Below are 27,820 nucleotides of genomic sequence, written 5' to 3'. Positions count from 1 at the left end.
GCTAGCGCCATTCGACGGCCAACACCGCGGTTCCTGGTGTGTCCGCTGTGCCGTGCGTGTGATCATTGCTTGTACAGCCCTCTCGCAGTGTCCGGAGCAAGTACGGTGGGTCTGACACACCGGTGTCAATGTGTTCTTTTTTCCATTTCCAGGAGTGTACTATAGCTAAGAAATTCCTCATCTGCTGAAAGAAGAACTTAGACAGGCCAAGGGATAAGGGGCGGTGTGAGAAAACAAAATCCACCTCCCTCTAACAGGGCTCGTAATCTATGCCTGTGTTCTGTAACTCTGAAAAAGAAGAACTGACACATGATCATAAATATCTCGAATCTCTTCTGGTGACACAGAAGTCATACTCGAAGCCGGGATTAGTCTTTTCAGTCTTTTCAAAATCAGAAGGAAAGCAATGGGCAGTGCACAGCAAAATGTGGAGTACACGAAGCGTTTGGTAATGGCAACCGCACAGTTGCTAGCTGAGGATGTCAGGGCGAAGCTCATCATCCGGGAGGGGTAGATGGTGGAAGTTGTGTTGGGAAAGGAGGTGGAGGGTGTGGAGATGGAGAGAGGGAGGGACGCAACGGTAAAGGCGTGGCAACTGGTTGGGAGTGGAGAGGAAGGGAGACACCAGGGGGTGAGGGGGATCAAGGCGGCGGACAATATACAGCGTGCGGATGTGTTCAAGGAAAAGGAGAAGGTGGGGGAAGGGGATGAGGTCGTAGAGGATGCGTGTGGGGGACGGAAGGCGGATGCGGAAGGCGAGGCGGAGTGCATGGCGTTCGAGGATTTGGAGGGCTTTATAGAACCGGGGAGGGGCGGAAATCCAAGCGATGCTGGCATAACAAAGGATGGGCCGGATCATGGGTTTGTAGGTGTGAAGGATGGTGGAAGGATGCAGACCCCACGTCTGGCCAGACAGGAGTTTCAACATCCTACCAGTGGATGCGATGTTTATATACCGGTCGCCTGCTCCCTCCCTGACGATCGTGTATGGACCGTGGGAGTGCCAGCCACGGTGGTGGGAGTACCTCGTGTTTGGCAGTCGAGTGCCGGTCCTCAGTGTACGCTCCACCTTCGCCGTGTTCGGTATTCCTTTTCCGCTTCGTTTGCGGAATTTTCAATGACGGAGCCCACGTTTGACTATGTTTAAATCCATTTCCTTATTGATGAGGTACTCATGAAGCCGGATTTCGATAACCTCCTTGTATACAGGGTGGTCCTTTGATAGTGACCGGGACAAATATCTCACGAAATAAGCATCAAACCAAAAAACTACAAACAACGAAACTCGTCTAGCTTGAAGGGGGAAACCAGATGGGGCTATGGTTGGCCCGCTAGATGGCGCTGCCATAGGTCAAACGGATATCAACTGCGTTTTTTTTTAAATAGGAACTTACTTGGGCATCATCATTTGTTGTAGGTCGTGGTTGACGTTTCACATGTGGCTGAACACTTCCTGTTTCCTTAAATAACGTAACTATCCTGCAAACGGCCTGGACACTTGGATGATGTCGTCCAGGATACCGAGCAGCATACATAGCACACGCCCGTTGGGCATTTTGATCACAATAGCCATACATCAACACGATATCGACATTTTCCGCAATTGGAAAATGGTCCATTTTAACACGGGTAATGTATCACGAAGGAAATACCGTCCGCACTGGTGGAATTTTACGTGATACCACGTACTTATACGTTTGGTAGTATTACAGCGCCATCTATCACAAAGCGAAAAAAGTGGTTCAACTAAAACATTCATATTTCTTTACGTACTACACGAATATGTAATAAAAAATTGGGGTTCCTATTTAAAAAAACGCAGTTGACATCCGTTTGACCTATGGCAGCGCCATCTATTGGACCAACCATAGCGCCATCTGGTTTCCCCCTTCAAGCTAGACAAGTTTCGTTCTTTGTAGTTTTTCCGTTTAACGCTTATTTCGTGAGATATTTGGCCCGGTCACGATCAATGGACCACCCTGTATGTACATTGTCCCAATAGTGGGATGTGTTGCGCATAATTTTTGTATCTTTGTATTTCATTCTGTGGTTGATTTTAAGGCAGTATCCAATTATTTTGTGGGATGCTGGAGGTCGGCGTTCCATTTGTGTTCCGTGCACCTTTCTTCAGTTGTGCCAATGATTCGTCTGACATACGCATTCTCACACTCACATTGTATGTAATACACTCCACATTTTCGGAATTCCAGGTCGTCTTTTACTGTACCCAAAAGGGATTTGGTCTTTGCTGGCGGGCGGTGTACACATTTCAAATTTTGTCGTTGTAAACTTCTACCGATTTTTCTAGATACGTATTCTGCCTAAGGAATGTAGGGTACTTTTTTGATTGGTTTTCATCGGGTGTTGGCTGTGGTGTGGTCTTTCGCTTGAAAGAGCGTCGAATTTGACTGTCTCTACAGCCGTTTATCTGGAATACGTCTTTGAGGTGGTGCACTTTCAGTTTTAGGCTTTCTTCATCTGCGATCATACGAGCTGTGTGGACCAACGTGTTAAGCACTCCTGTTCTTTGTGACGGATGACGACAGCTGGAGGCGTGAAAGTACATGTCCGTGTGGGTTTCCTTCCGATAGAAGCTGTGTCACAGTGTTTTGTGTGGCTTTTCTCCAAATCAGAACATCCAAGAATAGCAACTGACCGTTTTGTTCCACCTCCTTAGTAAACTGAATATGGTTGTGGGTAGAGTTCAGGTGTCGCAGGAAAACTTAACGCTCATCTTCCCCGTGAGGTCCAATGATGAACGTATCGTCAACACATCTACAAAAGACTATCGGTTTTAATGGTGCTGAGTCTAGTGCCTTATCTTCAAAGTCTTCATACTAGCCATCAAAGGTGACAGAAGTCTACCCATAGGCACGCCATCAGTCTGTTCATAGTAATGTCCGTGAAAAAGTAAATATGTGGAAGTGAGCACAAACGAAATATTTGGTGAGTAAGGACCCAAATTTCTTCTCAATAACTTCCAGCAACTCCTTGGATGGAACCCTGGTGTAAGGTAGCACAACGTCGAAACTGACCAAGGGATCTGAAATGGCCAATCTGAGTTTCCGTAGCTACGGAGCATCAGATTGGCCATTTCAGATCCCTGAACCAGCTACAAGAAACCATCGAGGTGTCCTGCGCAGCTACCATATCGGCAACGCTGAGAGCCGTAGTTCGGTCAACAGTTCAGCGGCATCACCATTGTTTGGCTCCTAATGGAGGCCACTTTGAATACAAAAAATAACCTTCCCCGCAAGCAAAAATTTTGTTCCATTAATATTGACAATCAAAGAGTGTCCACATTTTTCTGAACCTTTCTCTATCTCTCTCTCTCTCTCTCTCTCTCTCTCTCTCTCTCTCTCTCTTTCTCTCTTTCTCACTAAATTGATGATCCCTTGATGTCTCTGAATGTGTCCTATCAACAGATCCCATCTAATATTTAGGTTTTTAGGTTTTGCAACGAATTTCTTTTCTCGACAGTGCTATTCAGTAAATCCTCATTAGTTACGTGATCTACCCATATCACCACATTTCAAAAGCTTCTGTTCTCTTCTTTTCTAAATTATTTTTCGTCCATGCTTCTCTTCCATACATGGCTACACAGCTTACAAATACTTTCAGAAAAGAGTTTTTAACACCTGTATCTATATTCGACTTTAGCAAATTTCTCTTCTTCAGGAGCGCTTTTATTGTCATTGCCAATCTACATCTTATGTCCTCTCTGCTTAGGACAAATAGCAAAACTCATCTACTACTATAAATGTCTCGTTTCCTAATCTAATTCCCTGAGCATCACCTAATTTAATTCTACTTTATGTCACCCTTGTTTTGCTTTTGTTCATGTTCATCTTATTTTCTGCTTTCAAACACTGTCCATTCCGTGCAACCGCACTTCCTTTGTGTGTCTGACAGAATCACATTAGGCGCTACAGTCTGGAACCGCGTGACCGCTACGGTCGCAGGTTCGAATCCAGCCTCGGGCATGGATGTGCGTGATGTCCTTAGGTTAGTTAGGTTTAAGTAGTTCTAAGTTCTAGGGAACTGATGACCACAGCATTAAGTCCCATAGTGCTCAGAGCCATTTGAACCATTTGATCAGAATCACAATGTCATTGGCAAACCTCAAAGTCTTCATTGATTCTCCTTGAACTTTAATTTCTACTACACATTTTCTCTGGTTCCCTTTACTGCTTGCCCAGTGTACAAATTCAATAACATCGCGAATAGGCTATAACCCTGTCTCATTCCTTTTTCAACCACTGCTTCCGATTCATGCCCCTCGTCCCTTATAACTGCCGTCTGATATCTGCACAAGTTGTAAATAGCCTTTCGCTCCCTTAGTTGTATCCGTGCTAGCTTCAGAATTTCAAAGATAATATTCCGGTCAACATCGTAAAAACCTTTCTCTATGTCTACAAATGCTATAAACATACGTTTGCCTTTCCTTAATATATTTTCTTAGGTAAGTCGTATGGTCAGTATTGCCTCACGTGTTCCTACATTTCTTCGAAATCCAGACTGTTCTTCCCCAAGGTTGGCTGCTACCAGTCTTTCCATTCTTCTGTAATGAATTCGTGTTAGTATTTTGCAACCATGACTTATTGAACTACTAGTTCGGTAATATTCAAATCTGTCAGCAACTGCTTTCTTTGGAATTGGGACTATTACATTCTTCTGAAAGTCTGAGGGTATTTCACCTGTCTCATACATCTTGCACAGCAGATGAAAGAGTTTAATCATGGATGGCTCTCCCAAGGTTATCAGTAGTTCCAACAGAGTGTCGTCTATTCCTGGGGCCTTGTATCGATTTATGTCTTTCGGTGCTCTGTCAAATTCTTCTCGCGGTATTATATCTCCCATCTCATCTTCATCTACGTCCTCTTTTGTCTTCAGGTTCATATCCCTTGTGTACCCCTCTATATACCTCCTCCACCTTTCAGCTTTCCCTTCTTTGCTATGGACTGGTTTTCTATCAAAGCTCTTGATATTCATACAAGTAGTACTCTTTTCTCCAACGGCCTCTCTAATTTTCCTGTAGGCGATTTTTATCTTACCTCAATTAACTCTGTTTCTAAATCCTTACATTTTTCCTCTAACCATTCGAACTTACCCGTTTTTCAATCCCTGTCAATTTCATTCTTTCAGACATTTGTATTCCCTTTCGCCTGCTTCATTTACAGCATTTTTTTATTTCTCATTTCGTCAATTAAATTAAATATCTCCTGTGTTATCCAAGGATTTCTACTAGGCCTTGTTTCCTTACTTATTTGATGCTTTGTTGCCTTCATTATTTCATCCCTCAAAGCTATCCACTCGTCCTCTACCCTCAGCCGTTGTCTTATGCTCTCTCTGAAACTATGAACAACCTCTATTCTTTCAACTCATCCAGGCCCATCTCCATAATTTCCTACCTTTTAGTAAGTTCTTCAGTTTTAGTCTACAGTTCTGAAACAATAAATTATAGACAGAGTCCACATCTGCCCCTGGAAATGACTTACAACTTACAATCTCGTTCCGAAATATCTGCCTTACTATTATATCCTGAAACCTTCCGATCTCTCCAAGTCTCTTCCACGTATACCACCTTCTTTCATGATTCTTAAACCGAGTGTTAGTGGTGATTAAATTATGTTTTGAGCAGAACTCTACCAGGCATTTTTCTCTTTTATTCCTTTCAGCCAGTCCCTATTCATCTATTACCTTTCCTTCTCTTTCTTTTCCTACAATCGAATTCCAGCCCCCAATCACAAATTTTCGTCTCCCTTAACTGCGTGAATCATTTATTTTATCTCATGATGCATTACTTCAATCTCTTCGTCATCTGTGGGGCTAGCTGGCGTAACAACTTGAACTACAGCGGTGGATGTGGGCTTCGTTCTACCTTGGGCACGATGACGCTTTCACTATGCTGTTAACAGCAGCTACCAGCGTTCCATTTTCTTGTTCATTATTAAACCCATTCCTGCGTTACCCTTGTTTGATTTTGTATTTATAACCCAGTATTCACCTGATCAGAAGTCCTGTTCCTCCTGCTACCGAACTTCATTGTGTCCCACTACATTTGACTCCAACATAACCATTTCTCTTTTCAAAGTTTTCTGCCCAATGAAGGGATCGAACATTCCACTCTTCGATCCGTAAGCCGCACGTGGTAGCCGCGCTGTCTAGGGCACCTTGCCACGGAGGTTCGAGTCCTCCATCATGCATGGGTGTGTGTTGTCCGTAGCGTAAGTTAGTTTAAGTTATATTAAGTAGTGTGCAAGCCTAGGGACCGATGACCTCAGCAGTTTGGTCCCATAGGAACTTACCACAGTTTTCCAAATTTTCCGATCTGTACTGAAATGCAGGAAGATCTGCAACGAATTGCAGAGAATGGCAATTGAATTTCAATATAGACAAGTGTAATGTGCTGCGAATACACAGAAAGGAAGATCCTTTATCTTTTAGCTACAATATAGCAGGTCAGGAACTGGAAGCAGTTAATTCCATAAATTATCTGGGAGTAGGCATTAGGAGTGATTTAAAATGGAATGACCATATAAAATTAATCGTCGGTAAAGCAGATGCCAGACTGAGATTCATTGGAAGAATCCTAAGAAAATGGAGTCCGAAAACAAAGGAAGTAGGTTACAGTACACTTTTTTGCCCACTGCTTGAATACTGCTCACCGGTTTGGGATCCGTACCAGATAGGGTTGGTAGAAAAGATAGAGAAGATCCAACGGAGAGCAGCGCGCTTCGTTACAGGATCATTTAGTTATCGCGAAAGCGTTACGGAGATGATAGATAAACTCCAGTGGAAGAATCTGCAAGAGAGACGCTCAGTAGCTCGGTACGGGCTTTTGTTGAAGTTTCGAGAACATACCGTCACCGAGGAGTCAAGCAGTATATTGCTCCCTCCTACGTATATCTCGCGAAGAGACCATGAGGATAAAATCAGAGAGATTAGAGCCCACACAGAGGCATACCGACAATCTTTCTTTCCACGAACAATACGAGACTGGAATAGAAGGGAGAACCGATAGAGGTACTCAAGGTACCCTCTGCCACACACCGTCAGGTGGCTTGCGGAGTATGGATGTAGATGTAGATGTAGAACGTCAGTTTTGTTTCTCCTGATGACGACATCCTCCTAAATGGTCCCCGCCTGGCGATCAGAATGGGTTCTATTTTACTCAAGAGGACGCCATCATCGTTTAGCCCTATATTAGAGCTGGATGCCGTCGGGTAAAAAATTACGACTATAGTTATCCCATGCTTTCAGCCGTTCGCAGTACGAGCACAGCAAGGCTGTTTTGGTTGATGTTACAATGCTAGATCAGTCAATTATCGAGACTGTAGCTCCCTGCAATTGCTGGAAAGGCTGCTACCCCTGTTCAGGAACCATACGTTTGTCTGGTCTCTCAACAGATACACCCCCATTTTGGTTGGATCTACAGTATGGTTATGCTGAGGCATGCAAGTCACCCCACCAACGGCAAGGCTCATGGTTCATTGGGTAGGGGGGGGGGGGGCATTTGGTAATATGTCACTACAGTTCTTTATTATAATGTTCGTAATTAAATGATACACCAAAGTGTCATTTTAATTTATAGGACGTTTTGTTTTAGGGCAAACAATTTTTGTGTTGTATTATTTGTTTGAGGAACTCCTTGGGCGGCGTGTGGCGGTTAGAGTTCGACAGCGGACGCCTTTACTTCACAGCAAGTGCAACATGACGCTATCAACACTGCAAGAAGTGCCCTGGGGGCGCTTCGGAGAATTACACGACAAGAATAGCTGAGAAGTCAGTTCACTGCAAATTTAAACGCAACCAAAACCTCTCAGGCAAACAGAAGCTAAACGATGTCAAAGTTAACGTAAGGAGGGCTATGCGTGAAGCGTTCAGTGAATTCGAAAGTAAAATTCTATGTACTGACTTGACAGAAAATCCTAGGAAGTTCTGATCTTACGTTAAATCAGTAAATGGATCGTAACAGCATATCCAGACACTCCGGGATGATAATGGCATTGAAACAGAGGATGACACGCGTAAAGCTGAAATACTAAACACTAAAAGAGAAATGTTTCACAGAGGAAGACCGCATTGCAGTTCCTTCTCTAAATCCTCGCACGAACGAAAAAATTGCTGACGTCGAAATAAGTGTCCAAGGAATAGAAAAGCACCTGAAATCATTCAGCAGAGGAAAGTGCACTGGACCTGACGGGGTACCAATTCGATTCTAAATAGAGTACGCGGAAGAACGTGCCCCCCTTCTAACAGCCGTGTACCACAAGTCTCTAGAGGAACGGAAGGTTCCAAGTGATTGGAAAAGAGCACAGGTTGTTCCAGTTTTCAAGAAGGGTCGTCGAGCAGATGCGCAAAACTATAGGCCTATATCTCTGAAATCGATCTGTTGTAGAATTTTAGAACATCTTGTTTAGTCGCGTGTCATGTCATTTCTGGAAAACCAGAATATACTCTGTAGGAATCAACATGGATTCCGGAAACAGTGATAGTGTGAGACCCAACTCGCTTTATTTGTTCATGAGACCCAGAAAATATTAGATACAGGCTCCCAGGTAGATGCTATTTTCCTTGACTTCCGGAAGGCATTCGATACAGTTCCGCACTGTCGCCTGATAAAGTAAGAGCCTACGGAATATCAGACCAGCTATGTGGCTGGATTGAAGAGTTTTTAGCAAACAGAACACAGCATGTTGTTATCAATGGAGAGACGTCTACAGACGTTAAAGGAACGTGCCACAGGGAAGTGTTATGGGACCATTGCTTTTCTATATATATATATATATATATATATATATATATATATATATATATATATATATATATATATATATATATGACCTAATAGATAGTGTCGGAAGTTCCATGCGGCTTTTCGTGGATGATGCTGTAGTACACAGAGAAGTTGCAGCATTAGAAAACTACAGCAAAATGCAGGAAGATCTGCAGTGGATTGGCAATTGATGCAGGGAGTGGCAACTGACCCTTAACGTAGACAAATGTAATGTATTACGAATACATAGAAAGAAGGATCCTTTATTGTATGATTATATGATAGCGGAACAAACACTGGTAGCAGTCACTTCGGTAAAATATGTGGGAGTATGCGTACGGAACGATTTGAAGCGGAATGATCATATAAAATTAATTGTTGGTAAGGCGGGTGCCAGGTTGAGATTCATTGGGAGAGTCCTTAGAAAATGTAGTCCATCAACAAAGGAGGTGGCTTACAAAACACTCGTTCGACCTATACTTGAGTATTGCTCATCAGTGTGGGATCCGTACCAGGTCGAGTTGACGGAGGAGATAGAGAAGATCCAAATAAGAGCGGCGCGTTTTGTCACAGGGTTATTTGGTAAGTGTGATAGCGTTACGGAAATGTTTAGCAAACTCAAGTGGCAGACTCTGCTAGAGAGGCGCTCTGCGTCGCGGTGTAGCTTGCTGTCCAGGTTCCGAGAGGGTGCGTTTCTGGATGAGGTATCGAATATATTGCTTCCCCCTACTTATACCTCCCGAGGAGATCACGAATATAAAATTAGAGAGATTCGAGCGCGCACTGAGGCTTTCCGGCAGTCGTTCTTGCCGCGAACCATACGCGACTGGAACAGGAAACGGAGGTAATGACAGTGGCACATAAAGCGCCCTCCGCCACACACCATTGGGTGGATTGCAGAGTATAAATTTAGATGTAGACGTGAAAACTGTGATGGATAGCAATGCTAATATAAAACTTTGCATAATTTAATTCGGTGTCAATGAAATGCCGAATCAGAATGTATACCTGTAATTGGTTATGTAGTAAAGATTCATGATCACATGAACTGATAGAAAGTTATTTTAAGAATTATACCGTTATGTTCAAGGGTTTTCCACGCAACATTCTGTCAGCACCGAAGCTGACTGTTATCTATAAGAATATGACGAAGACAAATGTTCATACCTGTAGTAGCGAATCCCTTTCGAAAGCACCGTCGGTAGTTTCGTATAAATCCATCATCTTTGACAAGGCGCTCTCCCGTTCTTCACTGTCCGGTATGCTCAAATGCATATCTAGCAACGCAGACCCATATTCGTCGAATTTTGCCAACAGAGGGGCCAGTAACTGGTCGTCTACTAAATATCCTGCAATGGAAAACAAATAATTAGGAGATTTAACAATTTTTAGAGTTTTGCACGCAAGTTCGAAGAAAATAAAATACTAGCCTATGAGAGCATAACAGAAAAGAAGTGCTGACTGAAATCACTCAATGACACAGGACACCGATAAACATACATCAAGCAGCAAAAACAATATTCAGTTCACTTCGGCCAATATTCATTTAAAACTGTTTGTCGGAATATTTAGCGAAATACACATCGGATGAAGAAAGAGCGGTAATAAACGTTGTTCACCTCGAAGAGGAATATCCATTAACATTAACGCTCGACCCTCTTTCACCGCCCCCGGGGGCGGGATGACTTTGAAATCTTAAATAGGAACCCCTATTTTTTAATGCAGATTTGGATTCTCCATCAAAAAATACGTAAGTTTTGTAGGAAACACTTCTTTCATTTCATGATAGATGGCGCTGTAATGGGCAAACATGGAAATGAGGTGACAATTGTTGCAAACCAGTATTATCTCCAACAAATACACATTCAATTAAGACAATCGAAGTACTCTTTTGATATTTTTGACAATGCTATCGTGTGACACCTCCCACAATCGAGTGAAGCACAGACCGTGATCATGGCCTCAGTCTGCGGTCAGATTGTGAATGTTACTTCAATGATTCGCCGGGCGCTATGGCCGAGCGGTTCTAGGCGCTTCAGTCCGGAACCGCGCTGCTACTACAGTCGCAGGTTCGAATCCTGCCTCGGGCATGGATGTGTGTGATGTCCTTAGGTTAGTTAGGTAGTTCTAAGTCTAGGGAACTGATGACCTCAGATGTTAAGTCCCATAGTGCTTAGAGCTATTTGAACCATTTTTAATGATTCGGACTGTCCACATCTCGTTCAGTGAGGTTTTCGAATCCATCCTCTCCCGTCGTATCCGTGAGCACCTTAATCAACACTACCTCCTCCCTCTTACCCAGTGTGGCTTCCGACCCTCCTTCTCCACCAAAGACCAACTCCTTAACCTCGTTCGCCTTCTCTCCCTCCAGCTTAACTCCCGTCGCTCCGCCATTTTTGTTTCCCTCGACCTCCAAAATGCCTATGACCATGTATGGCATCCCAGTCTCCTTTTTAAAGTCCAAACCTACGCCCTGCCTATCAATTTTGTCCGTCTGGTAGCTTCCTTCCTCTCGTGCCGTCCTTCCTATGTCACCCTCCACAACACCAACTCCTGTATCTTTTATCCCACTGCTGGCGTCCCCCAGGGCTCTGTCTTCTCCCCTCTCCTTTATCTCTTGTACATGGGTGATATGCGCAAGCCACCCCCACCTGTCCACCTTCTCCAACATGCTTATGACACCGCCTTCCTGGCTCTCTATCCTACCCTTCAAGGTCCCAACGTAGCCTCCAAACCCACCTTGACCAGTTCAGCAGTTGGTGTAACCAGTGGTCCCTTCGTCTCAACCCCTCCAAAACCCAGGCATTCATCATAGGCCGCACCACCCACTCCTTCTGTCTCCATGATTTCTACATCACCCTTTAAGGTCATTCCACCCAGCTCATCCCCACCCTGAGATACCTTGGCCTCACCCTCAACTGTCACCTCACCTGGACCCCTCACCTCCTGACCATCCAGTAGAAACCCCATCCCACCTCCACCTCCTGAAACTCCTGTCTGGCTGGACTTGGGGGTTGCATCCTTCCACCATCCTCCACATCTACAAATCCCTCATCCGTCCTATCCTCTGTTATACCAGCATTGCCTGGATCTCTGCACCCACCCACTTTTACACGGCCCTCCAAATCCTGGAACGCCATGCGCACCGCCTTGCCTTCCGTGTCCACCTTCCTTCCCCTACATGGATCCTGTATGACATCATCTCCTTCCCCTACCTCCTCCTTTTCCTCCAACATCTCCATATCCTTTAAACTGTCCACAGGCATGATCCCCCAACCCCCTGGCTTCCTCCTTCCTCTCCATCCCTTGCCTGTTGCCGCGCCTCTGTTGCTGTATCCCTCCCTCTCTCCACGTCCACAACCTCCATCTTCTTCATCAAGGCAATTTCCAGCACCTCCCCTCCCCGATGCTGAACTTCGCCGTGACATATCCCCTTCTTTCCAACTGTAACCTGGCCTTGTTCCCCCCCTCCTCAGGGCCCCCTTTTCCTGTCCCCTCCTCCTCCCAGAGCGGAATTTCCTCCTTCCCTCCCTGAGTCCCTGCACCCCATCCTCGCCTCTTTCCCTCCCACATCCTTCCCTCCCCAGCACTCTTTGGCGCGCCCCCGCCCGTCTCCCCCCTTCTCTTCCCCTCCCTCCCTTCGTCCCTTCTCCCTCATCTCCTTGCAGCTGGAAGATCCTCCGTTTTGCTCATCATCATCAGTGTGCTACGTCAATGTTGTGTTTGGTGCTGTTCTCCTGTGCGTCGAGAGGTTTATTTTAAATGTGTGCTGAACTTGTACATAGTGCTCCTGCCGGTGATTGTTATGTACTATGAGGTTCAAATGGTTCAAATGGCTCTGAGCACTATCGGACTTAACATCTGAGGTCATCAGTCCCCTAGAACGTAGAACTACTTAAACCTAATTTACCTAAGGACATCACACAGATCCATGCTTGAGGCAGAATTCGAAGCTGCGACCGTAGTGGTCGCGCTGTTCCAGACTGAAGCGCCTACAACCGCTCGGCCACACTGGCCGGCTGCTACGCCGTCCGTCGATACTTTTATACTCTGGTCATACTTCGCCTTGTTTTTTTTAACTGTCCCAGTGTGTGGTTTTTGTGTGCACTACTATTTTACCGTTTTTATCTCTATTTTACAGCCGCCCCCTTTTTGTCTCTTGTCTTCCATAAAGTTCCCCTCTTTTTATATTTCCCCTCTTTTTATATCTATGTACACTATATTTTCTCCTTCATGTTATTTTTAAAGGTCTTCTATTCTATGTTCTATGTCTTTTGGCTGAAGAGCAGCGCATATGCTTCTGCCAGCCCACCCCGATGGAGAATTGAAATACAATTAAAAAAAAAATCCATATCTCGTCGCAATTGTACCACGATATTAACTGTTGCAGAGATAGTCGACATCAATGCCGTGTACGTCGAGGCTCGTCGAAATGTTGACGAAGCTCATCAGAGGTATGTTGCACTGGAATGTTCTGTCTGTAACGGCGTTTCGCAGTATTGTCCTCCTATTTACTGAAGCGGGAAGTGTTAAACTAGAGAAAGAGTCCGGCCGCTGCCTGTGACGAACGAAAATAACACAGTGAATGTTTTAGCTGCAGTTGCTGCAAATCCTCACATTTGTTTTCAACAAATTGCACGAGTTTCAGGAATTTTGCAAATAATTGTTCTACGCATACTGCATGCACACAAATGGCATCCATTTCATTTATCGCTGCATCAAGAACTGCATGGTGACGATTTTCACAATCGCATGAATTTCTGAAACTGGATACATGAACAACTGGCAGTCAATGACAATTTCATTTCACAGATACTTTTCTCCCATGAATCAAACTTTACGAGTAGTGGTCAAGTGAATCGACATAATATGCATTATTGGTCAGTGGAGAATCCTCTTTGGGTATGGCAAGTTGAACCTCAACGCCCATGGAATGCCAACGTTTGGTGCCGTATTTTAAGTACGCCGGTAATTGGCCCATACTTCATAGAAAGTAATCTGGCTGGTCAAATGTACAGCGACATTATGGATAATGTTTTACCCATACTAATGGACGATGTTCCACTTCACACGAGACGGGAAATGTGGTTTCAACACGATGGATGCCCAGCGCATTATTCACGACTAGCTCGAGAAGTTTAGAATCGAAAGTATCTGGGTCGATGGACTGGCCGAGGAGATCCTCAAAAGTGGCCCGCACGTTCACCCTATTTGACTTTTGCCGATTTTTTCCTATGGGGACGGCTAAAAGAGAGAATGTGGACGTACCAACAACCCAGAAGATATGCGGCAGCGAATTCGCAATGAATGTGCAAAGCCCGCATCTCGTGGTCGTGCGGTAGCGTTCTCGCTTCCCACGCCCGGGTTCCCGGGTTCGATTCCCGGCGGGGTCAGGGATTTTCTCTGCCTCGTGATGGCTGGGTGTTGTGTGCTGTCCTTAGGTTAGTTAGGTTTAAGTAGTTCTAAGTTCTAGGGGACTGATGACCATAGATGTTAAGTCCAATAGTGCTCAGAGCCATTTGAACCATTTTTGAAGATGCAAACATTAGCTAGCGCAGCCGGTCGGTGTGGCCGAGGGATTCTAGGCGCTTCAGTCTGGAACCGCGCGACCGCTACGGTCGCAGGTTCGAATCCTGCCTCGGGCATGTGTGTGATGTCCTTAGGTTTGTTAGGTGTAAGTAGTTCTACGTTCTAGGGAACTGATGACCTCAGATGCTAAGTCCCATAGTGCTCAGAGCCATTTGAACCAATTTGAACATTAGCGCGGAAGCACTAATACATGTCAGACTTTCATTCACTGACGTGCAGTGTGCATTAGAAATAACGAACAACATTTAGAACATTTGCTGCCCTGGAACACTTGTAAAAGGCAAGGGGACTCACAGTAATCAAGCACTCCAAGATAATGAGAGGCAAGGGCAATCACCAAAATCAGGCGTCCCAAAGGGAACGCGCTACTACTACCTCCACGTCGTTCTTCCAGGGTAACACTAAGTGTCTAACAACGCACAGCGGGAGGGTAGACAGTGTCACATGATAGCATTTCCCCAAATATTATATACTGTACCTCATTCTCCTAATCGGATGTGTGTTTTTGTGAGATACTACTATTTTGCAACAATTCGTGCGGTTAAAGGCGCTGCAGTCTGGAACCGCACGACCGCTACGGTCGCAGGTTCGAATCCTGCCTCGGGCATGGATGTTTGTGATGTCCTTAGGTTAGTTAGGTTTAACTAGTTCTAAGTTCTAGGGGACTAATGACCTCAGCAGTTGAGTCCCATAGTGCTCAGAGCCATTTGAACCATTTTTTTGCAACAATTGTCACTCCATATTCATGTGTACCGATTACAGTGCCGTCCAACATGAAATGAAAGAAATGTTCCTTACTACAGTTACATATTTTTTCACGGAGAATCCAAAACTTCCACAAAAAATAGGGGTTCTATTTAGGATTTCAAAGTCACACTTCCTCCCGCCCCTGGGGTTGGTGCAGGGGGTCGAGCGTTATGTTAATGGATGCCCCTCTTCGAGGTGAACAACGTTCTTTACCACCTTTTTTCAGTCCGATGTGTATTTCGCCAAATATTCCAGCGGAGGGTATTAAATGCCTCACCCACAATAATTTTACTAGTAATTATTACTTAATTATTACAATTATAGTCACTATTATTATTATTATTATTATTATTATTACTATTAAAAATTATTATTTCTATTATTATGCTAAGTCGTAACTTTGAACTCAACGAAAATATGTAACACCTTTAGAAATTGTTAAAAGCACGACCTCCTATATAAACAGAGAGAGCAGTTCTAAAGGAAGCAGTAAAATAAATAAAGTACGTGAACATTCAATTAAATGTAATTACACTTTTGCAGTAAGGAATCTCATCCAGCTGATGGTTGGCTTGAACCATAAAGTGTTGCACTGTTGAATATTTCTACCAGTTGTGATACAATGGACCTTTCCAAGACCGCCACTTGCGAAGCGCGTGTGACTGTCTGCACAAGGCCGCAAATAAAGACTGAATCGAGGAGGAATTAATACGCAAGCAATCTGGGGGCATATTAAGGACTGTTTGGTAATAATAATTTCTATATCTACATCTACATTCATACTCCGAATCCCACAAACGACGCGTGGCGGAAGGTACCCCGTACCATTACTAGTTATTACCTTTCCTGTTCCACTCACAAACAGAGCGAAGGAAAAACTACTGACTATGTGCCTCTTATGAACCCTAATCTGTCGTATTTTGTCTTCGTGGTCCTTACGCACAATATATGTCGGAGTTCTGTGGTCAGCTTCAAATGCTGGTTCGTTAAAATTTTCTCAAACAATGTCGTCTTCCCTCCAGGGTTTCTCATTTGAGTTTCCGAAGCACGTTCGTAACATTAGCGTGTTGCTCGAACCTACTAGTAACATATATAGCAGCCTACATCTGAATTGCTTGGATGTCTTCATTATTCGATCTGGTACGGATCCCAAACACTCGAGCAGCACTCAAGAGTAGATCGCACTAGTGTACTATGCGCGGACTCCTTTACACATGAACCACACTTTCCTAGGATTCCCCCAATAACTCGAAGTCGACCATTCACTTTCCCTACCACAATCCTCACATGTTCGATCCACTTCATATCGCTTTGCAACGTTACCCTTAGATATTTAAACGACGTAACTCTGACAATCAGGACACTACTAAGGCCATATCTGAACAATAAGGGTTTGTTTTTCCTACCTATCAGCATTAATTTGCATTTTTCTACATTAACATCTAGCTGCCATTCATGATACCAACTAGAAATTTGGTCTATGTCATCTTGTATCATCCTGCAGTCAACTCAACTTCGACACCTTACCGTACACCGCAGCATCGTCAGCAAACCACCTCATATCGCTACCGACCCTGTCCGCTAAATCATGTATGTATATAGAGAATAATAGCGCTCCTGAAGATAACCTCGTCCCTGATGAACACTCGCCGTCAAGGAAAACATACTTACTTCATTAGTCTTCGAGCCACTCACATATCATTTCAAGTTCCTTGAAGATTCAAATGGCTCTGAGCACTATGGGACTCAACTGCTGTGGTCATTAGTCCCCTAGAACTTAGAACTACTTAAGCCTAACTAACCTAAGGACATCACACACATCCATGCCCGAGGAAGGATTCGAACCTGCGACCGTAGCAGTCGCACGGTTCCGGACTGCGCGCCTAGAACCGCGAGACCACCGCGGCCGGCCGTGAAGATTCGAACGTGATTCAAAGCACTTACGAAATTTCCGATAGCAAAGAATATTCATTGATCGTGATTCCTAACAACTGCGGAGCCAAATATAAATTATTCAGAACGGCGGCAATCGTTATAAAACTGCACAAGTTTTGAGCGATCACTCTTCTTCGTCATGGAGGTGTAGAGAGACATTGAGTATTTCTGGCAACTGGAACCTAGCCAGAATAGGAAACCTCTTTTGGCAAAGGGGTGTGGTCGGCTGTGTCTCAGCAGTTGAGCTTTGGCCATTGCCCTTCCACATAGATGACAAAGGTTCTGTTTTTGAAATCAGATGCTTAAAAGTGTATAGCATTAGGCATTAGCGAAGCTGTAACAGGCCCGGCCACCACCACGTCCATCCCATTCAATTTGTACTTCAAGATGGACTAGCAGCTGCAGTTTGTCAGCGTCGTGGATGTGTCTTGCTACAGGCACTCACCGCCTAGTAATCACTTGCTGCTTAAATGGTGCCAGCCATGTGGTAAGATTCACCGAAACCTCTCCCTCCACCTCCACGATCTGCTTTCTTGGTTCAATTCTCTCTGTCTCTCCGTCTTGATCACTGCTCCGTGTACCTAATTATGGTTTGAACATGTACACACTGTGTCGTTTATCACTGCGACTCTTCAGTTACAGGTGCCCTCGGCTAAATAGTGTTTTGCTTAATTCCTGGCCCCACTGTCTTCCACAGCTTGCAAGGTGGAGTCAATCTTACCATGAGGCGGTTCGCAGATCGTACATGATGCTAACTTGGAATTCCACAGGCAATCCTTCTGACATGACTCCTATACGCAATAGCTGTTGTTGCCCCTGTTGAAGAATCATGTCAAGAGAGGACGCACACCGCACATACACACTAGGTGATGATCAAAAGTATCCGGACAGTTGCCTGAAAATGACAAGTTCGTGCCGACCGGAGTGGCCGTGCGGTTAAAGGCGCTGCAGTCTGGAACCGCGAGACCGCTACGGTCGCAGGTTCGAATCCTGCCTCGGGCATGGATGTTTGTGATGTCCTTAGATTAGTTAGGTTTAACTAGTTCTAAGTTCTAGGGGACTAATGACCTCAGCAGTTGAGTCCCATAGTGCTCAGAGCCATTTGAACCATTTGAACAAGTTCGTGGCGCCCTCCATCGGTAATACTGGAACTCAGTTGGCCCATCCTTAGCCTAGATGACAGCTTCCGCTCTCGCAGGCATACGTTCCATCAGGTGCTGGAAGGTTTCTTGGGGAACGGCAACCGATTCTCGACGGAGTGTTGCACTGAGAAGAGGTATCGATGTTGGTCGGTGAGGCCTGGCACGAAGTCGGCGTCCCAAAACATTACAAAGGTGTTCTATAGGATTCATGTCAGGACTCTGTGCAGGCCAGTCCATCACAGGGATGTTATTGTCGTGTAACCATTCCGCCACAGGCCGTTCATTATGAACAGGTGCTCGATCGTGTTGAAAGATGAAATCGCCATCTCAGAATTGCTCATCAACAGTGGGAAGCAAGAAGGTGCTTAAAACATCAGTGTAGGCCTGTGCTGTGATAGTGTCACGCAAAACAACGAGGGGTGCAAAGCCCCCTTCGTGAAAAACACGACCACACCATAACACCACAGCCTCCGGATTTTAATGTTAGCACTACACGCACTGGCATACAAGTATGACATTCACCGGGCATTCGCCATATCCACACCCTGGCATCGGACCGCCACATTTTGTACCCTGATTCGTCACTCCACACAACGGTTTTACACAGTTTTACACAATGTTTACGCTCCTTACACCAACCGAGGCGTCGTTTGGCATTTACCAGCGTGATGAGTGGCTTATGAGCAGCCGCTCGACCATGAAATTCAAGTTTTTCTCACCTCCCGCCTAATTGTCATGTACTTGCAGTGGATCCTGTTACAGTTTGGAATTCCTGTGTGATGGTCTGGATAGATGTCTGCCTATTACATATTACGACCCTCTTCAACTGTCGGCGGTCTCTGTCAGTCAACAGACGAGGTCGGCCTGTACGCTTTTGTGCTGTATGTGTCCCTTCAAGTTTCCACTTCACTATCACATTAAAAACAGCGGAACTAGGGATGTTTAGCAGCGTGGAAATCTCGCGTACAGTCGTATGACACAAGTGACACTCAATCAACTGACCACTTTCGAAGTCCGTGAGTTCCGTGGAGCGCCACATTCTGCTCTCTCACGATGTCTAATGATTCCTGTGGTCGCTGATATGGAGTACCTGACGGTAGGTGGCAGCACAATGCACCCAATATGAAAAACGTACTTTTTGGGGGTGTCCGGATACTTTTTACTTTTGATCACATAGTGTAAGAGTCAAATTAATAAAAACACAAAAATAACCCCCCAAAAGAATGTCTTGGTTGAGGAGACTGGCGGGGCACTTTTCAACTAAAAGCCAGAAATACTACGCAGAATGAAAATTTTTTTTATTGCTAATATATTTCTACATTAACATCTCACTATGCATGCTGAGGCGGCAGCGGCCTTGCCGCAGTGAATACACCAGTTCCCGTCAGATCACTGAAGTTAGGCGCTGTCGGGCGTGGCCGGCACTTGGCTGTGTGACCATCGGGGTCGCCATGTGCTGTTGCCATTTTTTTTTTTTTTTGGGTGCACGCGACCAAACAGTAGCAGCTCCGGTCAAAGATGCTCTTTTCCACATCATCAGATGAGGGTGACACGGCGGTCGGATGGTACCGATGGGCCACTTGTGGCCTCAAGACGGAGTGCATGCATAATGAGGTGATGTCTCCTGATTAATTACGGCACAGTGTGCATAGGTAAAAATGACAACTAACACAAAAGTACTAATTTTTTTTCCGTTTTCAGTACAGACTGGGACGTCTCCATCACTGACAGAGAGCACGAGTTCGAGTTGATTTACCTACCAGCATGAAGAAACATACAGTAGAAACTACTCTTTCAGCATGCACTGCACTGCATATATGGCCCACAACTAGCCCCTCTGTACCTATCTCGGCGGCTGGTCCCAGCGGAGGTTCGAGTCCTCCGTCGGGCATGGGTGTGTGTGTTTGTCCTTAGGATAATTTAGGTTAAGTAGTATGTAAGCATAGGGACTGATGACCTTAGCAGTTAAGTCCCATAAGATTTCACACACACACACACACACACACACACACACACACACACACACACACAAACACACACACACACACACCTATCTCGGCCAAGAGCTATTTGAATACGGCTGGAGTTGCGGATATTTACCTGTGATGTACTGTGCAACGTCGAAACCACAGCAGATGGCCTCCTCGTAGTGTCTAGATGTGGATCAGTGTATTGTTGCAGCTTTAACTGCGCCATGTGATCCAATATGTGCAAAAGTAATGTCTGGGCCGCCGGACGCAACACAAAACTTCGCTATCACTTCATCACAAGGACCGGACCAAAAGATCAGTGTATTGTTGCAGCTTTAACTGCGCCATGTGATCCAATATGTGCAAAAGTAATGTCTGGGCCGCCGGACGCAACACAAAACTTCGCTATCACTTCATCACAAGGACCGGACCAAAAGCGACCGCTCCTTTCGAAGCCAAAACGCAAGTCCTTAATTTCTGTCGCTATCAGACGCTGCCCAATCAGCGTTGCTTTTGGGAGGCTTCACGGAAGCTCCCTCTGCCACTCGGTGACGGCGCCGCCATTGTCTGGGTTGCCGACATGGGTGGCCCTCTCTGGGCATTGTACGAATGTCATTCAATAATTAAAGAGACAAACTGGTCTGGAGAAAAAAGCGTTTATTTTTATAAACCAATACTTTTTCTACTTTTCAACATAATCCCCTTGAACATTTATGTACTTGTTCCAAGTGACTACGGCAATGGCCTTGCCGCAGTGGCTACACCGGTTCGCGTCAGATCACCGAAGTTAAGCGCTATCGGGCATGGCTGGCACTTGGATGGGTGACCATCCGGGCTGCCATTCACTGTTGTCATTTTTCGAGGTGCACTCAGCCTTGTGATGCCAATTGAGGAGCTGCTCGACCGAATTGTAGCGGCTCCGGTCAAAGAAAACCATCATGACGACCGGGAGATCGGTGTGCTGGCCACACGCCCCTCTATCCACATCCTCAACTGAGGATGACACGGCGGTCGTATGGTCCCGATGGGCCACTTGTGGCCTGAAGACGGAGTGCTTGCCAACAGGCTACAAGCATTCTTATTCCGGCTGCAAAGAACTCGTTATCTTGATGTTTGAACCAATTTCCCACAAACTTTTTCACATCCACCTTGTCCTGGAACCTCATCCCACGTAATGCCTCCTTCACTGCACCAAACAAATGGAAATCACTGGGTGCTAAGTCAGGAATGTAAGGGGGATGAGGCAGTACTTCCCAGCCCATTTTGTCGATGGTTTCTCGGGTTAGTTGAGCAATATGAGGACGTGTGTTGTCTTTCTGGAGAATCACATCTCTCCTCTGAGACCCACGACGTCACTCTCTCGTGGCTGGCTTCACCTTGTTTAAAAGCAAATCCAAGTAGTATTGGCTGTTCATTGTGCGCTGCTCTTCGAGATAATCACAAAAAACTGGACCTTCGGCGTCAACATGACTTTTCCTGGTGATGCTCGGGTTTTGAATTTTTTCTTGACATGTGAGTTGGTGTGCTTCCGCTCCGTGCTTTGTCTTTTTGATTATGTCTCATAATAGTAAACCCAAGTTTCATCACAAGTTAACATTTTGTTGAGGGAGTGCTCACCTTCTCTTTCATAACGTTCCTTTAGCTCTGTGTACGCTCTCAACCTTGTTTCCTTGTGTAGCCGCGTCAACTCCTTTGGGACCCATCTTGCGCATGTTTTGCAGTACTTCAGCTTGTTACAGATAATGTTACGAACTGTACCAGTACTAACTTGAACCCTGTCAACTATCATTTCCACAGTCACACGGCAGTCGGAACGAATAATGTCATCAATTCGACTTTCATGGGAGGGAGTTGTATTTTTGACGTTATAAACAAAACAATGTTGATACACCGGCTGATCAGGGCTCATCCCAGTGATACCAGCTTAAAGCCTAAAAGTAGCAAACTTGCCCTACTAACAGTTTTTTCCCCCAGACCAATTTGTCTCTAATTATTGAATGACCCTCGTACAATCTGCCCCCAACTGCTCAGCACCGAGCCCATTTGCAGTGGTTTCTTTATAATACGTTATTTTTACTGCAATGCAGCTTGTGCTCATTGTGCATTTTAAAAGACCTGTGATAGTTGTAATTATGCGTGCGGAACCCTTAACGTGATCTCCGCACTTTGCTGCTTGCCATGTCAACCCTCAGTTCAGTTATAAAAATGCAAATAGACAGATAATGTCGGCCTTGCACTTTTCACAATATATATGAATGACATGGTAGATAGTGTCGGTAGATCCATGCGGCTTTTCGCGGATGATGCTGTAGTATACAGAGAAGTTGCAGCATTAGAAAATTGCAGCGAAATGCAGGAAGATCTGCAGCGGATAGGCACTTGGTGCAGGGAGTGGCAACTGACCCTTAACAGAGACAAATGTAATGTGTTGCGAATACATAGAAAGAAGGATCCTTTATTGTATGATTATATGATAACGGAACAAACATTGGTAGCAGTTACTTCTGTAAATATCTGGCAGTATGCGTACGGAACGATTTGAAGTGGAATGATTATATAAAATTAGTTGTTGGTAAGGCGGGTGCTAGGTTGATATTCATTGAGAGAGTCCTTAGAACATGTAGTCCATCAACAAAGGAGGTGTCTTACAAAACACTCGTTCGACCTATACTTGAGTATTGCCTATCAGGGTTGGATCCGTACCAGGTCGGGTTGATAGAGAAGATAGAGAAGATCCAAAGAAGAGCGGCGCGTTTCGTCACAGTGTTATTTGGTAAGCGTGACAGCGTTACGGAGATGTTTAACAAACTCAAGAGGCAGACTCTGCAAGAGAGGCGCTCTGCATCGCGGTGTAGCTTGGCTGGCTCTGAGCACTATGGGACTTAACTTCTGAGGTCATCAGTCACCTACAACTTAGAACTACTTAAACCTAACTAACCTAAGGACATCACACTCATCCGTGCCCGAGGCAGGATTCGAACCTGCGACCGTAGCAGTCGCGCGGTTCCAGACTGTAGCGCCAAAACCGCTCCGCCACCGCAGCCGGCCGCGGTGTACCTTGCTGTCCAGGTTTCAAGAGGGTGCTTTTCTGGATGAGGCATCGAATATATTACTCCCATCGAATATATTGCTTCCCCCTACTTATACCTCCCGAGGAGATCACGAATGTAAAACTAGAGAGATTCGAGTGCGCACGGAGACTTTCCGGCTGTCGTTCTCACTCGCGAACCAAACGCGACTGGAACAGGAAAGGGAGGTAATGACAGTGGCACGTAAAGCGCCCTCTGTCACACACCGTTGGGTGGCTTGCGGAGTATAAATGTAGATGTAGATGTAGAGTGCACGGCCCAGTCAGGACGCCATCTTGCAAGCTCTTACAATTCCAGGCGGCGAAAATGAAACGTGTTTGCCCCAGTTCGCAGGCGCGGTAAGTGCTGACAGGTTGCTGGTATAATAAATTGATTGTCCATTGAGTATTCGACCGAGTAAGGTGTCGACAATATTCCCCCTAGTCGGGGGTCTCCGATTTGTTGGATATTGGGAAAGTTGGGAGATATCAAAAGTGATTTTATGAGCAAATTCGTGGCATCGTCGACAGAGTAGACGAGCAACCTGGCACGTTCGAAGAATTACATGAGCAGGTGGGGGGAAGTGCAGGGAGTTCTAACGATTGTGAAATCTAAAATCTAAACAATGGAGGATAAGTTAGGGACGATCCTAAGTTCCATAGAAGAAGAAATAACTCTTATGAGTTTATTGAGAAGTCCTGCTCTCTTTAGCAAGCTGTAGAAGATGGCAGCCAGGAGATCTTATAACCAGTGCCAAGCGCTAAGTGAAAAGCTACAGCAGTAAAATAAATACAGAGATTCGAAGCCTAAATGCAGTGACGGACACAAGCCTGTGCACATTCGCGGCACCACAGCAGGTAGTAAAACGGCCAACAAGGAAGCTGCTTCCATTGACAGCTGCTATTCCCACGGTTCACAATGACGTAGACAGTGACAATTAAACTGCGGCCTCTGGTTCTCAGCCGTACTTTTTAACAATATGCTCCTAGCAACTAATAGCAGAATCGAAAGACGTCAACTAAAGTTAAGAGTGTATTTTCCTTGTTCAGTAACAAAAAGCAGTACTTACAGACACAGTAATATATTAGGATGTACTAAATTTTAATCGACGATGGTGAATTCGACCCTGAGCGTACATCAGGGGCAGAGTCGTATGTGAGCAGTCACTGCAGGGTTAATAGAAATGACAAGGATATACTCGTATTTTATTGTTTGACTTCCAGTGTTGACAACTCGGTGTAAATATCACACAGAAGTAACGTGGACTCGTTAACGCACGTTATACAGGCGGTCATTTTCAAATGTGGTACATGTTTGTAGCAAGTAATATGAAATCAAATTATGGCTGTTGTAATACAACGCAATGAGTAAAAGAAAAGTGACATTCAACAGATTTATGACTGTGTCTCATATTTCAATTACTATTATTAAGTAACACTACATGCTAATTTACACTACTGACCATTAAAATTGCTATACCACGAACACGACTTGCTGCAGACGCGAAACTTAACCGACAGGAAGAAGATGCTGTGATATGCAAATGATCAGCTTTTCAGAGCATTCACACAAGGTTGGCGCTGTTGGCGACACCTACAACGTGCTGACATGAGGAAAGTTTGCAACCGATTTCTCATACACAAGCAGCAGTTGACCGACGTTGCCTGATGAAACGTTGTTGTGATGCCTCGTGTAAGGAGGAGAAATGCGTACCATCACTTTTCCGACTTTGATAAAGGTCGGATTGTAGCCTATCGCGATTGCGGTTTATCGTATCACGACATTACTGCTCGCGTTGGTCGAGATACAATGACTGTTAGCAGAATATGGAATCGGTGGGTTCAGAAGGGTAATACGGAGCGCCGTGCTGGATCTCAACGGCATCCTATCACTAGCAGTCGAGATGACTGGCATCTTATCCGCATGGCTGTAACGGATCGTGCAGTCACGTCTCGATCCCTGAGTCAACAGATGGGGACGTTTGCAACCATCTGTACGAACAATTCGACGACATTTGCAGCAGCATGACCTATCAGCTCGGGGACCATGGCTGCGGTTACCCTTGACGCTGCATAACAGACAGGACCGCCTGCGATGGTGTACTCAACGACGAACGTGGGTGCACGAATGGCTAAACGTCATTTTTTCGGATGAATCCAGGTTCTGTTTACAGCATCATCATGGTCGCATCCGTGTTTGGCGACATCGCGCTGAACGCACATTGGAAGCGTGTATGCGTCATCGCCATACTGGCGTATCACCCGATGTGATGGTAAGGGGTGCCATTGGTTACACGTCCCGGTCACCTCTTCTTCGCATTGACGGCACTTTGAACAGTGGCTGTTAAATTTCAGATGTGTTACGACCCGTGGCTCTACCCTTCATTCGATCCCTGCAAAACCCTACATTTCAGCAGGATAATGCACGACCGCATGTTGCAGGTCCTGTACGTGCCTTTCTTGATACACAAAATGTTCGGCTGCTGCCCTGGCCAGCACATTCTCCAGATCTCTCACCAATTGAAAACGTCTGGTCAATGGTAGCCGAGCAACTGGCTCGTCACAATACGCCAGTCACTACTCCTGATGAACTGTGGTATCGTGTTGAAGCTGCCTGGGCAGCTGTACCTGTACACACCAACCAAGCTCTGTTTGACTCAATGCCCAGGCGTATCAAGGCCGTTATTACGGCTTATTGTTCTGGGTACTGATTTCTCAGGATGTATTCACCCAAATTGCGTGAAAATGTAATCACATGTCAGTTTTAGTATAATATATTTGTGCAGTGAATACCCGTTTATCATCTGCATTTCTTCTTGGTGTAGTAATTTTAATGGCCAGTAGTGTAAATACATAGATACGAAGCCTAAATGTAGTGACAGACACTAGCATCCCTGTAGTTGATACTATCCAATTGGTGAGTGACTTAGGAGCATTGGATTGTATTCCCAAGGGAGTAGCGACCTTTACCGATGGATGTGATACCTGAACTGAGAGTGTCCATGAACCACTTCCTCTCGTACGTGCATGGGCACGGGACGAGAGATAAACCAAGCCTCTGCACATTCGCGGCACCACAGCAGGTAGTAAAACGGCCAACAAGGAAGCTGCTTCCATTGACAGCTGCTATTCCCACGGTTCACAATGACGTAGACAGTGACAATGAAACTGCGGCCCCTGGTTCCCAGCCGTACTTTTTAACAAATGCTTCTAGCAACTAATAGCAGAATCGAAAAACGTCAACTAAAGTAAGGAGTGTATTTTCCTTGTTCAGTAACAAACAACAGTACTTACAGATACAGTAATTTTTTAGGATGTACTAAATTTTATTCGACGATGATGAATTCGGCTCTGAGGTTACGTCAGGGGCAGAGTCGTAAGTGCGCAGTCACTGCAGGGTTAATAGAAATTACAAGGGTATCTTTTATTGTTCGTGTCCGCCCCCGGTAGCTGAGTGGTCAGCGTGACAGACTGTCAGTCCTAAGGGCCAGTGTTCGATTCCCGGCTGGGTCGGAGATTTTCTCCGCTCAGGGACTGGGGTTGTGTTGTCCTAATCATCATAATTTCATCCCCATCGACGCGCAAGTCGCCGAAGTGGCGTCAAGTAGAAAGACTTGCACCAGGCGAGCGGTCTACCCGACGGGAGGCCCTCATCACACGACATTATTATTATTTATTGTTCGTCTTCCAATGCTGACATCTCGGTATAAATGTCACACAGAAATAACGTGGACTCGTGAACGCGCGTTAAGGCGTTCATTTTCAAATGTGGTATATGTTTGTAGCAAGTAATATGAAATCAAATTATGGCTGTTGTAATACAGCGCAATGAGTAAAAGAAAAGTGACATTCAACAGATTTATGATTGTGTCTAATATTTCAATTACTATTATTAATCAACACAACGTACTAATTTATGTATGCTATCAGTCAATGGCCGGCCGGTGGGGCCGAGCGCTTCTAGGCGCTTCAGTCTGGAACCGCGCGACCGCTACGGTCGCAGGTCCGAATCCTGCCTAGAGCATGGATGTGTATGATGTCCTTAGGTTAGTTAGGTTTAAGTAGTTGTAAGTTCTAGGGGACTGATGACCTCAGATGTCAAGTCCCACAGTGCTCAGCGCCATTTGAACCATTTTTCTATCAGTCAATAGTAAGAGCGATGGGGGAAGGTGTGGTGAAGTGGCCAGACCGGGAAAAGTGGTCGTTGGATATCTTTTGAACCGAACAGCGCTGCTCATACCGAGAAGTGGTTAGAGAAATTGTAATATAAATCGCCATTGCTGTCGGTAAGACTGAAAGCGGAAGATTGTTCCGTAGTTTTATAGTAAATTTGTTTTGAGTCGTCTGAAGTAAGATAACCCATTCACATTATTCTTGTAACTTCACTAGAAGAACGTCTTTTTGCCTACAAATGTAGCTTCTTGTTTTCATTTCATTGTCATAGTTTCTTCTGCGGGTCACTAATGCCTACATGGGGTCCGATCTGCTAAAGCGGCCGCACTACTCGTCGGGAAAAGTGGCCAAAGTGTTAACCCCAATTAATTACTTCCATATATCTACATCTACATCTACGAGATTACTCTGCTATTTA

The sequence above is a fragment of the Schistocerca serialis genome, chromosome 9, assembly GCF_023864345.2.
Source record: "Schistocerca serialis cubense isolate TAMUIC-IGC-003099 chromosome 9, iqSchSeri2.2, whole genome shotgun sequence".
Taxonomy (NCBI): domain Eukaryota; kingdom Metazoa; phylum Arthropoda; class Insecta; order Orthoptera; family Acrididae; genus Schistocerca; species Schistocerca serialis.
The sequence above is the reverse complement of the archived record's forward strand: the minus strand, read 5'-3'. Positions refer to the sequence as shown.